The sequence below is a fragment of the Phalacrocorax carbo genome, chromosome 18 (genome assembly GCF_963921805.1).
Source record: "Phalacrocorax carbo chromosome 18, bPhaCar2.1, whole genome shotgun sequence".
NCBI classification, from domain to species: Eukaryota; Metazoa; Chordata; class Aves; order Suliformes; family Phalacrocoracidae; genus Phalacrocorax; species Phalacrocorax carbo.
Genome location: NC_087530.1, coordinates 1,594,342 through 1,609,597, shown reverse-complemented (window position 1 = coordinate 1,609,597; position 15,256 = coordinate 1,594,342). Strand labels below are relative to the sequence as shown.

The 15,256-nt window shown below is 46.3% G+C and overlaps 1 protein-coding gene across 6 annotated transcripts in view; it reads left to right on the top strand.

Annotated features, from left to right (window-relative positions):
- The first annotated feature begins 3,522 nt into the window (after positions 1-3,522).
- The window catches only part of NEK6 (NIMA related kinase 6), a 68,935-nt gene continuing 57,201 nt past the window's right edge, over positions 3,523-15,256 (top strand). For 2 of the 6 annotated variants that reach the window (XM_064469009.1, XM_064469011.1), the window contains exon 1: positions 3,523-3,657. The gene's annotated coding sequence lies outside the window, so the exon portion shown is untranslated. Of the gene's footprint in view, positions 3,658-3,702; positions 3,883-4,055; positions 4,221-15,256 lie in introns of those variants that run through there. The other 4 variants (XM_064469008.1, XM_064469007.1, XM_064469006.1 and 1 more) reach the window with 2 other exon arrangements.

The window sequence follows — 15,256 nt, the reverse complement described above, 5'->3', positions numbered from 1 at the left end:
AATGCTCATGAGATCAATCTACAGATCTTAAATATGGTAAAAAAGAGGTGTTTCTCTGAGCAATCTGTTGGAGAGATTTTGTACTGACTTTTAGACTAGTTCCACACTGGTATGCATTCCTTTAGCATTAATGCTTCCTCTGGGACTCGAACCTTACAGAAATATGAGAACCGAGCATGCAGGCTGCAGACACACTATGAAAGCCAGCCTGCATGTAGTGTGTGTGCGGAGAAGACATGCTGCAGCTATGTCTGTGGAAAGAGAGATTCACAGCCTATCTTCTCGAGCTACTGCTGGAAAATGGAATCTCTTTAAACTCTGTCATTTTCCTTTGAGGAAGAAGGCTTTGGATTTTTTTCCCTGAGAATAACTTCTATCAGGAGTTTCCTCAGTGTACGGTATTAAGAATGGAAAATAACAAATAAGTCAATAGGCATATATTAAGTCAGTAAGGCCAGGATTTATCAATAATGGACTGAGGATGAAGGATACAGTGACAGTTGCATTTAGCACTCGGCCTAAAGTAAATCAATCAAATTGACTGGATGTTGATTTAAAATCCTTAAAGATTTGGGTCAGGATCATTCTAGTTTTCCTAAAACAGACTTGTTACCGGGAATCTTCATACCCGCAAGTAATGCAGAAAGTTTCCTGTTTACTTTTCTCAGCCTCCACTGGCAGTATGTGCTCGGTTCTGTTTGAACAAATAAAATAAAGTGGCCGTGCTCGCCATGGGTCAGCTCTGAAACGCTTGGGCTGCAAATAATGAGGAGGTGGTGGCTGCTCTACAACTACGTAAGCATTAGCCGTAAAAGCTCTAGAGGCATGAAAGACTATTTCCCCGTATTTTAGGTCAAAAATTATTTAAAATACTTTTATTTATGTAGTTCTCCATTCCTTATTCCTTCAGCCTTATACCAGCTACTAAGAGTTCGCTTCAGCAGCAGTATGAGTGGGGTTTTAAATACTGTAGACTAAAATGGACATCAACCCGTCCTTGAACCATATAAAGTAATTCAGTTGGTTAGCTGAGATCTGTGAATGGTGCAACCTTCATTTAGTTGGGTGTGTGTAAAATACGCTTCTTACACTCGAGGAGACTCGATCTGGAGACATAATGCCGACTCTTGCCGGCCTTGGGCGCAGACTGCCGCGTTCAAAGGGAGGCGTCGCTGTGCAGCGGATGTGCCTGGTGTTAAACGCACCAGGGCAAGCCAGGCCGCAGGATCGATTTGCGGCTGTTCTGACAGGGATCCAAACAAGGGAGAAGTAAAGTAAACATCTTCTGAAAGTTCTCACTTGGGGGGTTGTTAAAAAGAGAATTTCACACAGAGCTGTAGGATAGAATATACAAGAAAGTCTATTTCTGTCAAGACTTAATTGAGGAAATTTAATTTTCTTTCCTATCTGAATTGCTGTTGATAATCTAAAGTAATTCTGTCTGGTCTGTCTAATTTAGCAATGAAAAACCTGGATCTTGAAGCTGTGCACAAGAATTTACCAGATTTTTAAAAACAGCTTTCCTGAATAGAAAGACGGTAACTTATGGCAGCGTAACAAAAGATCTTTTTTTTTGTCGCTGTTTTGATGGAAAACACTTACGTTCTTATACCTCAATGCACTGTCACTCTCTTTTTAAGAGAAAGAAATGCATTTTTGCAAATGGCACATCAACAGACCTTGGGAAAATTGAGTTTGGAGAAAAAAATTGAATTAATTTTGTTTCTCTAAGCACTTTCCCATGTTTCAGATTTTGTACTGATAGATTGATGATATGATTTGCTTTAAAACCAGGTGGCCTCTAAGTTTCCATCTGTTGTGTCTATTGCTCTGTCTCTAGTGAGAAGCATTGCATAGCTGTGCAGGCATCTGTACCCTTGAGAGAAAACCCTTTACGCTATCAGAAATGCTCAGGGAGAGAGAATCTAGTTTTACAATGTCTTAAATGCGAGCCGGATCAGAAACTTGAGCCCCTGGAATGATCATGTTTATATTCACCCAAACTGAATGCACTGAATTTATATTAGCTTTGTGTAAACAACTTTACAACGAAAACAAAACCTAGTGACATTTCCAGATGAAACAGTTCAAATCTTGCAAAACCACCTGAGTACCTCGCAGACATTTGCTGCAGTTTCTTGTCTCGCTGGATGCCAGAGGTGGCACTGCTTTAGCAAGAATGTTTTCCTAAAAGTAGGAGCTTTGATGGATAAACAACGCCATTTGAGCAAAGACCTGCCATGATTTTTCAGGTTCTGCAATACAGAGGCTTATTTTGGAGCTTAAACTACGTGAGTGGAGTCTGCTGGAAAAAGTGACTTATCTGAACCAAAATGTCTTCGATAGCAGGTTCCCCGCAGTTCCGGTGTAGGTGTAGGTGTAGCTGTAGGTGATGCGATCGGTCGAGAGAGAGGAGATGCCGCAGCTGAGCATTACGCTCCCCGTGGGCTGCAAGCATTTCCCTAGAAGTTGTATGTTTGTGAATGTCACACACAGAGGGCAGAACGGGACCTTTCCCCGCTGCTCCCGGGCAATGGAAATAACGAATCCTCGGTGCCGTTGTTGGGCAGGGCGTCACTGTCCTCTCCAGACAGCTACGCGCGGCACCAGGGCACCTGAGGGAATTTGGAAACATGTGAAGGCCGAGGCACAGGACAAACGGGCTGAAGCCGTCAGTCGCGTCCCACCAAAGGGGGCTCCCCGCGCACATGTGGCCTCGTTTGGGTGCCTGGTGTTAATTAATGAACTGGGCTGACTTGAACCCCCACCCTCGTACCTGCGTTTCCCTTCCCAGCTGAGGTGGCAGCTGGAATCGGCTCCGCACGAACTGCTTACAGCAACTCAACTGGCCTCGCTTAGAGGATTCATTTAAAAAAAAAAAAAAACAACCAACTGGATTATTTTTAGCTGGGAAAGGGCTGAGTAGAAATGAAAATATACCGGCAAAAGGTACTTTTGCTGGCAGAGCGTGTTTCATTTGCTGAACTGCTCTAAGTCACGTCGGCACTAGCGCTTTCTGCTATGACAGCACTAGGAGTTTCCCAGTCGTACCAGCAAACACCTTCCGATGGAGCTGGGCCTTGGAGTACAAAAGTTGACAAATTATGAGCAGCCACGTTTCTCACCCGCTATGCTGCTACCCTGCGCCTTTCGCCCAGCTCAGACAATTAGACAAGACTCGCTAGTTTCGTTTTTATTTATTGTTAAGTTCACTTTCAGGTTTTTGTTCACTTGTAAAAAAAACCCTGTTGAATTTCAAGTTCGAATTCAACTTAAACAGAGCGCTAACATTTATCCTCATCCGCAAAACACAGCAATTCGTGAATTAAGGATTCTCCACCTGAAATGTTGAATGTATTTCAGAGCTTTAGACCCGTTTAGACCCTTATGCCTGCAAAACCACCGACGCGCTCCCCTCCAGGCGCCGGGCCCACCGGGGTGCAGGACCCCAGCGTCCCCCAGATCCCCGTCCTGCCCAAGCCCCGACGGAAGAAGGAACGCGAAGGAAGCGGCGGCGGCGGCCCCGCCGTTGTGCAAGGGCCGCCCGCCCCGGCCGCCGCCGCCGCCCCGCGCCTTGCACAAGCGGCGGCGGAAGGAGCTAATCCCGGGATCGCGAGCCTGCAGCTAAAAACGGGAAACCCCGCAAGCAGGCGCCGGGTCGGTTTTCAGGGCGGGGGGAGCCGCGGGCATTTCTTCCGACACCCGAGGCGCGGGGAAACCGTCGTTTTCCGGGGGAGGAAAGGCCGCGGCGGCGGTGGGAGGGCTTCGCTCGCGCTCGGCTCCCCGGGGGCCGCCGGGCTTCGGCGCTGACGCACCGCGGGACGTGGAAAAAACAAAACCCCGCACTCCGCGCCCCGGGGAGCGGGACCGGCGCCGGCCCAGGTACGCGGCGGGGCGGGACGGCGGGTGGACCCGGCCCGGTAAGGCCCCGCACGGCCCCGGCCCGCGGCGCGCTCCCGGCCCGCCCGGCCTGCGTGGCAGCCGGCGGGGCGCGCGCTCCCGAGCGGCGGCGGCGGGCGGGCGCGTGCGTGCGCGGGGGGGCGGGCGAGCGCGCGCGCGCGCGGGGGGGCGGGCGCGCGACGAAGTTGTCTGCGGGACGCGGCGCCGCTCGCTCGCTGGCCTGAGGGGCTGTGGGGGCCGCCGCCCTCCCCTTCCCTCCCCTCCCGCCCGCCTCCTCCGCCACGGGCACCGGCGCTTCCCCGCCGCCTCGCCGGCCGCAGGTGAGCACGACGGGTCCCCGCCGCCGCGGGCCGCGCCGCGCGGGGGTGTGCCCGCCGTGGGCCCCTGAGCCGCGCGGCCCCTCAGGCGGTGCTGCCGCGCCTCCGCCGTCCCCACCGGGCAGCCCCGGCCGGTCCCGCGCCGCGGGGCCAGCGGAGGGTGCGGGGAGGAGGGGGGGTCCGGGTGTCCCGGCGCGGGGTACGGGCCGCGGCGCCTCGTGGCCTTCCGCGGTGCGGGAGCCGCCGGCCCCGGGGCCAACACGTGCCCGGGCAGGAGCGGGAAACCACCGGGAATGTCACCAAAACTGCGCGGGGCGGCGTCGGCTCCGGTCGGGGAGGGGGTGTCTGGCAGCGTGGCGGCGTGAGCAAAGTTAAAACCCGTATAAAAATACGGATGTTTGTGGGGTTTGGCGTCATCGCAGAGTTTGTTTTTGGAGGGTTTTGGTTTTCTGGTTGGGGTTTGGTTTTGTTTCTCCCTTTCCCCGCGCACAGCGGCGGTGCTGCCGAGACCCGGGCCCGGCGGAGCGGCTCCCGCAGGCGCGCCCCGCATACCCCGCTGCCCACCGAGAGCCCGGTACGTGCTTCTCGCTAATTTGTCTCCCCTCCGGGAGGCTCTGGGGGCTCCCCGGGCTGGCGCAGAAAACGCCGGGGTCCCCGGGAGGCCCGGGGCGCTGCCCTGAGACCCCCCCAGGCGGCTGCAGCCCCGGGCGATCCCCGCACCCTTCCCGGGAGAGCGGCGTTACCTGTTCTCGGGGCGCTCTCCCCTGCGCTGTCTCAGGAGATGGGAACTCCGAGATAAACCCGGCGCTTTAGGGATTACCGCATCGCTTTTGAGAGAGCACGTTAGAGCCGAACTATGAAATACCATTTTTTCTTCCTCCCAACATGTTACTCCCTCCAAAGTGTGATTTATGCTTCTTTAGAATAATGGTGGATTTCGGAGCTCCATCTGTTTGTCTGTCTGTTCGCACACACGGAATATTTCTGCCAATGGTGATTGCCTATGGCTTTATCACAGTATAAGTAGTTTGATAGGAAATATTGTAGCAGTTAGAAGTCCAGTGATGCAAGTTCCTGACACGTTATGACTGTCTTGCTGTCATTTCTGTGTCTCCTTTAAAAGTTAATATTTTTTTTGTGTGAATCATTATAACCAACCGTTTAACTTCTGCAGCATTTCTACAGTTTTTACATTTTGAGACATCTCTTGACATTGAGTCAAACTCTTTCCACTGTCATTTTTTTCCTGTCGACGTTCTTTGTGGCAGTCATATTCTTTTAAGCAACAGCAGAGGAAAAAAAAGAGGAACTTTTTCTAGATAAGAGTACTGCTGCCCCTTTTTCCTATGGCTCTGCGCTTTGAGACCTAAAAAAAAAATGGGGGCTGAGAGGAACTTTTGTTATGGTGGAAAAAGAGCATCTTCTGTGGGAAGTGAGACTTCTAGATGGAATGGGAGTGACTGCTGTCACCCAAAAGGGACTTGAGAGAACAGAATCAACCTTTTTGGTGTCTTACACCTGTGAAATATAAAGCACTTCTGCATGTTTTGTTTTCCCTCCTTCCTCTGGAATTCAGTTTCTTGACAAATACGTGTTTCACAAGAGAGGACGGACGCATAATTTGAATAGAAGTTTCAATACACCTTTCCAGATCCTTCAGTATTTACTTTGTTGGGAGAAAATCAGGTGAAGATGAATAATTTTGATGCCAAACCCACATTGGGAAACAGATTTTTTTGGTAGTACTAGCCTTCTGTTATCCTACCGGAAAAGTTTTATGTTAATATGTAATACTTTAAATGCGCATTGAAAATTTTGAGTCTACGCTGGCTTTTCTCATGTCTTGTAATAATCAGGGCTGTGCTAGAGAAAATGGCAGGAGATTCTGAGATTTATCTTACAACATGCTTTTTGGCTTTATTCAGACCTACCCGTTGGTCTGAAGGCCTCTCTCAATGGCTTTAAAGACTGTTTTGCATACTGAACGATCTATTAATGATTGTTTACTCAGGGTAAAATGAATATTTTTTCAGTATGGGGCGAGAAGCCAGAAATACCCAGGGTGTGTGTGTGTGGTGTTTCTCGTGCTCTGCCTTTCCTTTCCGAGCCCTAAAATGAGTTGTAGTTGCCCACAAGTCCACCTCCCGTGCACCTTCAGAGCACGCTTCCTAGATGTGTGGAGGACAAATTAGTGGATGCACTTTAACACCTTTTCCTGCTTTATGTGGTGCCAGATGTATTTATCCCAAGGCTATGGAGAATGTACACCCAGCAAACTCTGGCGGTACAGACTAGACTCTGTGAACCAGAGCAGCCAACAAGTGGGGCAGGCGGTAGAAATCAAACCTGTCCATTCCGAATTTAAAGTAAGAACATTGACTGTATGTTGCTGGAAGAGCAGAGGAAGTACTAGAGGAAGATTTCAAAAAGAAATGATGAAAGAGGGCATCAGTGTGACCTCTGGGGCTTGGTTTTTCTCTCTGTGCTAAACAAAATCGTTGGGATACAGTCCTTACAGAAAAGGAGTTTAAGAGCCTAGCTTGTGTTTTAGCTTTTGTCAATCTAATTTGCTTTTCTCAGATGGTCTTCTTTATAGAAGGGGTTGTTCACGGTGATCTCCAGCAAATGAGAAAAACAAATACATAGAACTTCAGTTTAGAAGTTGGGCTCCTCTTTACCAGTGAGTGAACGTGTTTTTAATTGCCACTTCCTCGGTGTTACTACAACTTGACGCGTGCCTGGATGGATGGTGGCCGTGATGCTCTGTACGGTTTGAGCACAGAATTATGATTCAGGAAGTCACAAATAGCCATTCTACCTGTGACATGCACCCCTGCATTTGTCTTGTGAGCTCACTTAACCAGGCTGTTTTACCTTTTATGGGAATGATGGTGACTAATTCAGTGTACACCTCTCCAGGCACTTGACCGGGTTGTTCGTAGGAAATTATGTGATATATGTCTTTGTATCCAGTATAAATGCAAGGTGCAAGAAAAACATTCTTGCAATTTTGAAAGTAAGTACTAAATACTTGTGCAGTTGAAATATGGTTCGCTGAGGACCCTGAAAGTGTGGCTTTTGGCAAGAAAACGGTGACCCGCTCTGCTACTGGTTACAGGACAGGCATGGAGGCAGAGGAAGCTCATGTACGTCTGTGCCACATGCTGTGGACTGGACAAAATGGCCTCTCCCAGTATAAAATCGTGGAAGTTAAAGGTTGTCTAAAATGGACAGAATTAACACGCTGTCCTGTTAAAGGCAGAGTCCTTGAGAATGGTTTCTTCTGTTACTAAGTCCTGTTAGTGCTGCATTTATTACACTCACCCTTCCCTTTGTAAAGCCTTTAGTGCAAGCACATGCAAGTACTCAGCAAGTTCCTTGTACTTTTCATTGGTAGATCGCTAAGTGCCCTGGAAGATAAGTACGGCTTATCTGAAAGCTGAGGATAACAGAATTGGGAAGATGTGGTCTGTCTCAGCATCGCGTAGAGTCCCTGGATGGCTGAGCTAACATCAGCCAGCTTGGTTTGCCCCCTGCTCTCTGCTCCCCTGTGCCAGGGCTGGCATTCTGAATGTTGGTGTGTTGGCTCAGCTTGGTAAATTGGTGTAAAACTAAGGAACCAAGAAGGAAGGAGTGGAGAAAAAAAAAACGCACCCAAAAATGTTTGATGAAATAAGAGAGTTGAACCACTGTTCTCTTTGTGGCTGCTGAAAGGGCAGTTTGTGTTTTCCCTGGCTGTGTCCTTGCCTTTTTGCAGAGAGGAGCTGACCCACTGAGGGATCGAAGCACTGCTGCCACGAGGGACTGGGACGGGCGCTGGGAGAGCAGGCTGGGCCCTTCTGGCCTGATGCTCTTAAGGGAACTGTAGTCTGTCGGGTGCAGAGCACGCTGGACGTGATGTGATGTGATTCCCACTTCTGAATTCCATGTTCCAGTGTAGAACTGTCTCTCTCAAGTTAAAAGGAGGGGAAAAAAGGGTATCTAGGAGATAGAAGGCGGCTGTGTTCAAACTGAGAGGTGCTGTTGGCGCAGGCGATATTTTTCTTTTTGAAGGGAAAAAAAACAGAAGCCAAAAAATTTGCATGCAAAATCCAGATTTAAAACCGAATTTCAAGTCATAGCATTTTTTTCCCAGCAGGTTGAAATTGCTGCGATGTGTCTAAATTACATAGAAAACTAAGTCCTATAAAATACTTGTTTAAGAATGTCTTACAGGTTTGGGGGCGTGTGTGGAGGTGTGCGTGTTTGGTTTTTAAAGCCGGAATGGCAGCAGCTGTCTTTAGTTGGCTGAAATGTAGGACAGGGAGAACCGAGGTTCTGTGTAAGCGTGTAACAGAGAGGGCAGTTCTGGAGCTTTTAGCTAAATTTTGTTTAAAAACAGAAAACCACAGGGAGTTATTTTTAATAGTGGTTTGAATGCAGAAGTCTGTAAAGCTGTCAAATCTTTTTATGGGTAGATAGGTCTTTTTCTATCTTGCCTTATTTTTTTATATGCATATTGGATTGGATCAAGATTATTTCAAGTTCTAACCTGTGCTAAGTATTGGAACATCTGGACTTGCTGTAAGCACCATTGCCGTACGTGGCTGAGAAGTCTCTGGGATTGTTTTTTAACACTTTAAAATATTTCAGAAAAAAAAATATTCAATTAAAACCATATATTTAGCTGCCATTGTTTAGTCATATGATACAGCTTGTCATGTGGCACGATGCAATAAATTGCAAATAATTTTACGGTGTCAGTACAATTAAAGAAATTAAATTTCTAAAGTGTTTACTTCAGCTTGGTGCTACTTTAAGTGTCTGCTATCAGAGATTCCAGGCCACGAACAGCTGTCTGTCGCAGATGGGAGAGGAAAAAAAAACTTCCCCGTAGCTTCTTACTTCTCAAAAGGTTTCCATATAAACCCAGTAGTAATATAATACAACCTTTTAGTCAAATTTGAGTTTCCTGTTACACGATTAAGTGAACCGACAGCAGACTCTATTTGAAACCAAGTGGTGTAAGTGAATGAGACTCTAGGAATTTTGTACTCCAAAGCATTCTTGAAACCTCACAAATGCTTGTTTAGCAGTCAGAATGCATTATTTATTACATCTCAAAAAAAAAAAAAAAAGACTTGCAGGTAGTTTATGACTTACTTCTTCAGAGTCTGCTGTGTTTCAGTAAGACAAGGTGGGATTGTCTGTCCTGTTGTACTCTGTTTTACACAACGAAATTGGGTAGGTTAGAAACTGTCAAGGACGTTTGAGGTTTGTAGCAAATCCATATTTTTAAGAAAGTCCAAGTGCAATGAAGTCCGAAAAAGAGCAGGTGTGAAAGGTGTAATGGTTTCTGTTAGAGCTGAGTGTTTTCTGCTAACATCTCAAGATGGCAGAAAAGGGTAGTACTACTTCAATTTCGTTTTAGATTGTAAACTGGATATGCTGTTTTAATTATCTACGTGGTAGCGCACCATGGCAGTTGTAAAACATTAAAATAGTTACAGCATGTTCGATCACAAAGTGCAGAAGATGGTAAGATTGTTCTTTTTAAATTAAACAGTTTCTGCTGCTGCTGCCATAAAGCGTTTTCCCTTATAGTTGTTTCCTTGCCATCTTGTTTTCTTTTTTCTTTTTTTCTCCCCTCCCCAGACTTTTAACAGGTATGTTATAATCTGTAGACACTTTTAAAAGCTTCTGTGTTTATCTGCTTTGAGTAACTTCGGTCTCCAGTTCTGGACTCCAACCTCTGTGTGTGTTTCCAATGATGAATCAAAGTAGGTGCCAAGCCATCCCCTGCCTTTGGGCAGACCTCGGGCACCAACCCTGACAAATCAATGCATTTACTTTTTAGGAAGGCAGTTTATTTTGTTGTTTTATCAAACTATTGACTGGTTTTTGGTCATAATTTCAAGCAGTTCTCATTCTGAAGCTATTCTGACTTCTCTGTGGGGAGCTGGCAGGCGCAGTGGTCTGTGCTTGTTTCAGCTCACCGTGTCTTTAAAATGTGGCTGCACCTCTGGACTGATCTATCTCAGTATGATGTGTAATATGCTGGTTTGGTGGTGGTGGGTTTTGTTTGGTTGGTTGTTTTAGTTCAGTGGATGGGTTGTTTTTTGGAAACAAGCCCTCTGGTTATTGGTTCCTGATCTTGCATTGCCGGTGGCAGAGCGACGTGTGGGAGTGCTCCCTGGCACTTTTCAGGCAATGCTAGTTCAGTGAGCTTAAACCTCTTATAAAGCAACTTATCTGAGGAATCAAGGGTAATAAACCCGAGGGTGGCCATGCTAGAGGAAAGGGCAGAGATTCCCCTTTGAGGAGGGGGATGATGATGTCTTGCGCTGCCACAGCTATTTACAAAATGAATGGCTGTCAACAGCCTGGCTGGTGCGTCCCCAGACATGCATTTCAGCATTGCCAGGAGACAGCTGAGGGACCTTCCTGAGGAGGTCTCAGTGTCTTGTTTCAACACAGCATCCCACCTTTTGGGCCCGAAACATCCTTTGGTATTTGGTCTGGGTGGGATTCCCCAGGACTGGTTACGCCATCCATTTGGGGGACGCTTTCGTCATCCTGCTCTTCCATGCACTATATCCGAGTGACTCATAGTTGCCTCACCTAGCACGCTACTACTTCAGGGGTCAAAAACCGAACTGATAAGGGCTGTGACCCTGCGCCTGGCCCAGCCTGCTGATGGAGCAGGTGTTGCTCCACGCCCTGGGGAGGATTTGCAAGTCTTTCATTTTGCAGAGCTCAGTGACAGATACTGTTCTCCAGTTACTTTTGTCGTTCGGTCTTTGAGAAGCCCACTTGCTATGAGGTGGGAAATATCCACCACTCTGTTGAAAACTCGTGGCGTGCATGAAGTGGAGCTTTAAGTCCATGCTGACAGGAAAAACGGGTGCTGGATAGTTGGGATTGCTCCCTCTTGGAGCCGGGTGTGCTGGGAGGTAGCACAGCCTGAGCTCTTCTGTCCATACTCACTGCTTGGTGGTGCTTGCTTCCGAGGCAGCCGCTATCTCCTGGCTCCAGTGGTACAGGATAACAGAAGTTCCAATTTTCCTTCTTTCCTTAGAGCCAACTGTCCTTTTTCACTTGGGAGAATAACTTTTTTTTTTAACCTAGTGATTTTTAAACTGTGGAGTTGGAGATCAGAACCGCTACAGATGATGCACTAATTGGGGAATGTTGACCTACAGGGTGGATTGCAACTTCACAGTACATTAAATACAATTCCTTTCAGGAATTTCAGTTTGTCTCTGTCTTATTCTTAACCTTGTGGACACTTGTCCCTGCTGTCCTGAAAAGGAGTGGGTTTTCTCCTTGTTGGAACATCTTGTTTCTTGCGTAGGAAAGCTCTGAATGTCACACCTGCCTTGGAGGGTTTGTGGTGGGTTCTGGTTCTCAGGGCGTACGTATGTTGTTACAGCAAGGAGGTGGGGAGAAAAGCTGTAGATGTTTTAAGGTTCCTTTCCTCCAAGAGTAGGGACTTGGGGTAGAATCGGTATCAACAAAACATGGATGCACAAATTCCCTCCTTTTGTTCATGGAAGTTCTGCTTTGTGCTGTCAGAATTTCATTAGCTCTTCTGTCAGAGTTGTGCAAAACCTAAGTCTCAAAAATGTTGAAATGGAACAAAAAAAAAACCAAACCCCAAACGACCTTGAGAAGGGTTTTTGAAAACATATGAATGTATTCCAAAGAAGCAAATAAGTCACAAGTGTGTGTGTGTGTGTCCGTATGCTACCCTTTAATCAGTCGGGAAATCTAAGTGGTGACTTTCAGCTGTCACTATATTAAGAACCAGTGCTGCCTTTTGTGGCAGTCTGTATATACTGAACGCGGTACTATGTAGTAAATATTCTTGCTGTGTTTTCATAATCATTCTACTTAGAGTAAGTGCTTCTTGGGTGGGTATTACAAATCTGTTAATCTTTATGGTATTTATAGGGTAATTTTTAACTCTCTTGAGCTCCGTACTTCCTCGCGGGTCAATTACTCAATTTATAACATTATGTCAGTTGTAAGAACTTTACCATCCAAGGGTAAACAGCATTGGGTATGATTCTTTACCTGTAGTTGCTCTTAGTTCCATATATATTCAGGTATGCAATAACTTACTCTGTGACTTATTTATTGGGATTTCTTGTAGTCTCCCTGGTTTGTACTTCAAAGTGACTATGATGACTTATTTTAGCTTTTGTGTTTCAGCACTAATGCAGGGAGATGGAAAACACCCAGCAGTTCTCTGAGAAGACTGTTAATCAAGTTGCAGCTACTTAAGTCAAAATCAATGCAAATAATGTTTAAATATTTTTGAATGTCTGTTGATGAAACTGATTACTACAAGTCAAGTATTTTGCTGTGCTGTGAGCACACAGCTCTCTAGGGGAGGGTTTGGCCCTGTAGTAGGGAGGGATGGCTGGCTTGATTTATGTTCTCACTGTGGCTGTCCATGTTAAAGTGAAAATCTGCTCTGACTCTATGGGGTTTCAGTTGGCCTACGGAAAGGGAGAATAAAAGCATCTCCCAGCACTGGAGTTCTGCTTCCTTAAATTGCCGTGTTCCTCTTGCTCCTCCTGCTGCCATCAGCGTTACCACAGCCGTGCGACCTGACTGTGGTGATCCTTGTGTCGCGAAGGCGCATGCCCTCTTTCTGTGGCATTTCACCTGTTGAGCATAAGTTTGGAGCTGTCTGGTGGGAGAGGGGTATGTGTAGTCAAGAAAATTGCTGGTGACTTGGACATCCTGGGTGTGGGGAACACCCATGACTGCTCGTGCAGCCACTAGCTCTTGGGAACAGTAGGATGGTAGGAAATTTTCTGGAAAGTCTAAGGTCGATAAGGCCAAAGATTCTAAATAGTCTAGTGCCACAGTCTCTTCCTTTTTGTTACCTGTGAATGCTGAAGTGTAATAGACCAAAGAGAAGAAAGACCCTTCTTCTGTTTTTCTGTTGTTTATTTTCAAGATGAAGCTTCTGCTGCAAAAGCAGGTTTCACCATCTGTGATGGCTTTTTGAGCATGTAATAAGTCCCCGAAGGAGCCTGTGCTCTAGTTGCACTTTTCTTTCTTCCCAGAGGTAAACCGTGATTCATTCTCATGGACAAACAGACGTTGCAGCATTTTTGGTAAAATGTACTGTATGATGTTGTTCTCAATGAAGCGCGTATTGTTTTTCAAAGATTCAGCCAGGGGTTTTTTGGAGTTGGTTGTTTTGAAAGCACATCACACTATGGTGTTTCCTGGTTTTTGGTTTGGTTGGTTTGGTTTTTTTTCCATAAAACCCCTCAATATTCTGTTTGCTTATGGATTAGAAAAATGTCAAAGGGTTATGAAGGAAACAATAACTTCATTTTCAGGATAGGAAGGTCAAATATTTACTGCCTCAGCATCATTCATTCCGTCAACAGCAAGGCAATGAAAAACAATACTTCAGCATTGCTTGGATCATCTTCTCCTAGTCACCTTATTCACATCTAGGCGCACCTTTGGAGTATTTGGTTTTACATTTTCCTGAAGGCAGCTATGTGTAGGAGCTTTGTGCTTGCTGCTTCTCTCCTGCACAGTGTGGCCATGGCACAGGTCTCTGAGGTGCCCTCCTGCCTTTTGTCAGCTTATTTCAGAGTTTGTGGGACTGGCAGGAGAAGCTGGCAGTGGCTTTCTCCCAGCTGGCGTGTGAGAAGTTGGTCAGCTAGAAAAGCTTCAGTGAAAGTGAAGCCTGGGTTGGCAGGAGATGAGCGTTGTGTGTGTTTTTAAACAACCTGTTTACATGTGGTCCTCCAAAGGAAGTAAAGTTTGAAACGAATCATTCATCACGAGTCTTGCCAGACTTAAGTCGCATGTTATCTTTGCTGTTGTTCATCTGAAACTGGGGACAGCCGATTGCCAGCTTGCTTGCTTTTTTGGTGACATAGATGGCATTAATGGGTTTGATAAAAGCAATGAGATGATGTGGGGATTATAGTTTCCCTTTGGAGGCTGTCTCTAATTTGTTATACAAGAACATATCTAAACTTGTATCTACTCTTAAGTCACCAGGCAGCAGTAATAACCAGTGTAGCTTTTGTTCATGATGCCCCTCCGGGCTCAGTTGCTGTTGTCCATAGTTTTTGCTTCATGCTGTCACCATAGGATGAAATACTGATGCTTGCAAGTACATGGCTGTGCATTTTGCTGAGAGCATGTGGCAGTTGTGTTCTTCTGTAGGCTAACTATCATTTTACTAGTAGGCTTTTGGCTTGGTTTAAGCTGTAAACCCTTCAGGGAGTGAGTCATTGTGCAGTGGAGCTGGGGTCCCTAGCTGCTGTGCCAAAGCAACTCTCCTTGCCGTCTGCTGTGTTCTAAAAGTTAGGTTTGGCCTCTAAAACTGGATGGCGTAGTCTTGCCTCTGCCTCCTTACACTGAAGGTCTGTGTTTCTGCGGCTTTGGATTCACCTCTCCCTTGCCTTTGTTTGATCTGAAATAGTCCATGTCTGTCAACCAACTGGCAGATGTTGCAAGTTGATTAATAAATATTTTCTATTTATTTAAATATCTCATTTTTCTTACGTGTGTGTTCCCCTTTTCCACACACTTACCCTTTTAAAACAAGTTGTTATGCAGCTCTTGGTTGTAGTGTGGGAACTCCGTCCACTCAGAAGAATGTGTGCTACCGGAACGGCTTTGTTGTTTTTATAGAAACCTTGCCCACACGTTCTTTTTGCTTTCCAAATATCTATAAATCCCTGCAGGATCCTGCTGACATCACTGTGGTGATCCATGTTTATTTTGTTACACTGGCTAGGGGTTAGAGCAGAGTAGAGTAGGAGTCGGGACAGGCGTGTTTTGTCCCAGCTTTGACTCCAGTCAAGTCTGGACACTAAATACAGCAATTCGTGTCATTTCCAAATAAATTGCTACCTCACTACTCATTTATATTTTTCTACTGGCTCTTGAAGCTGGTGTGTTTTACACTAGGTCAGTTTGATCCTTGGCTGTCACTGGTCTTTAGATTTAATTTTTCTGCTTTTGCACTTCCTTTGCCGTGTTGCTGCTTCACTGGTCGAGGATAGCTGCAT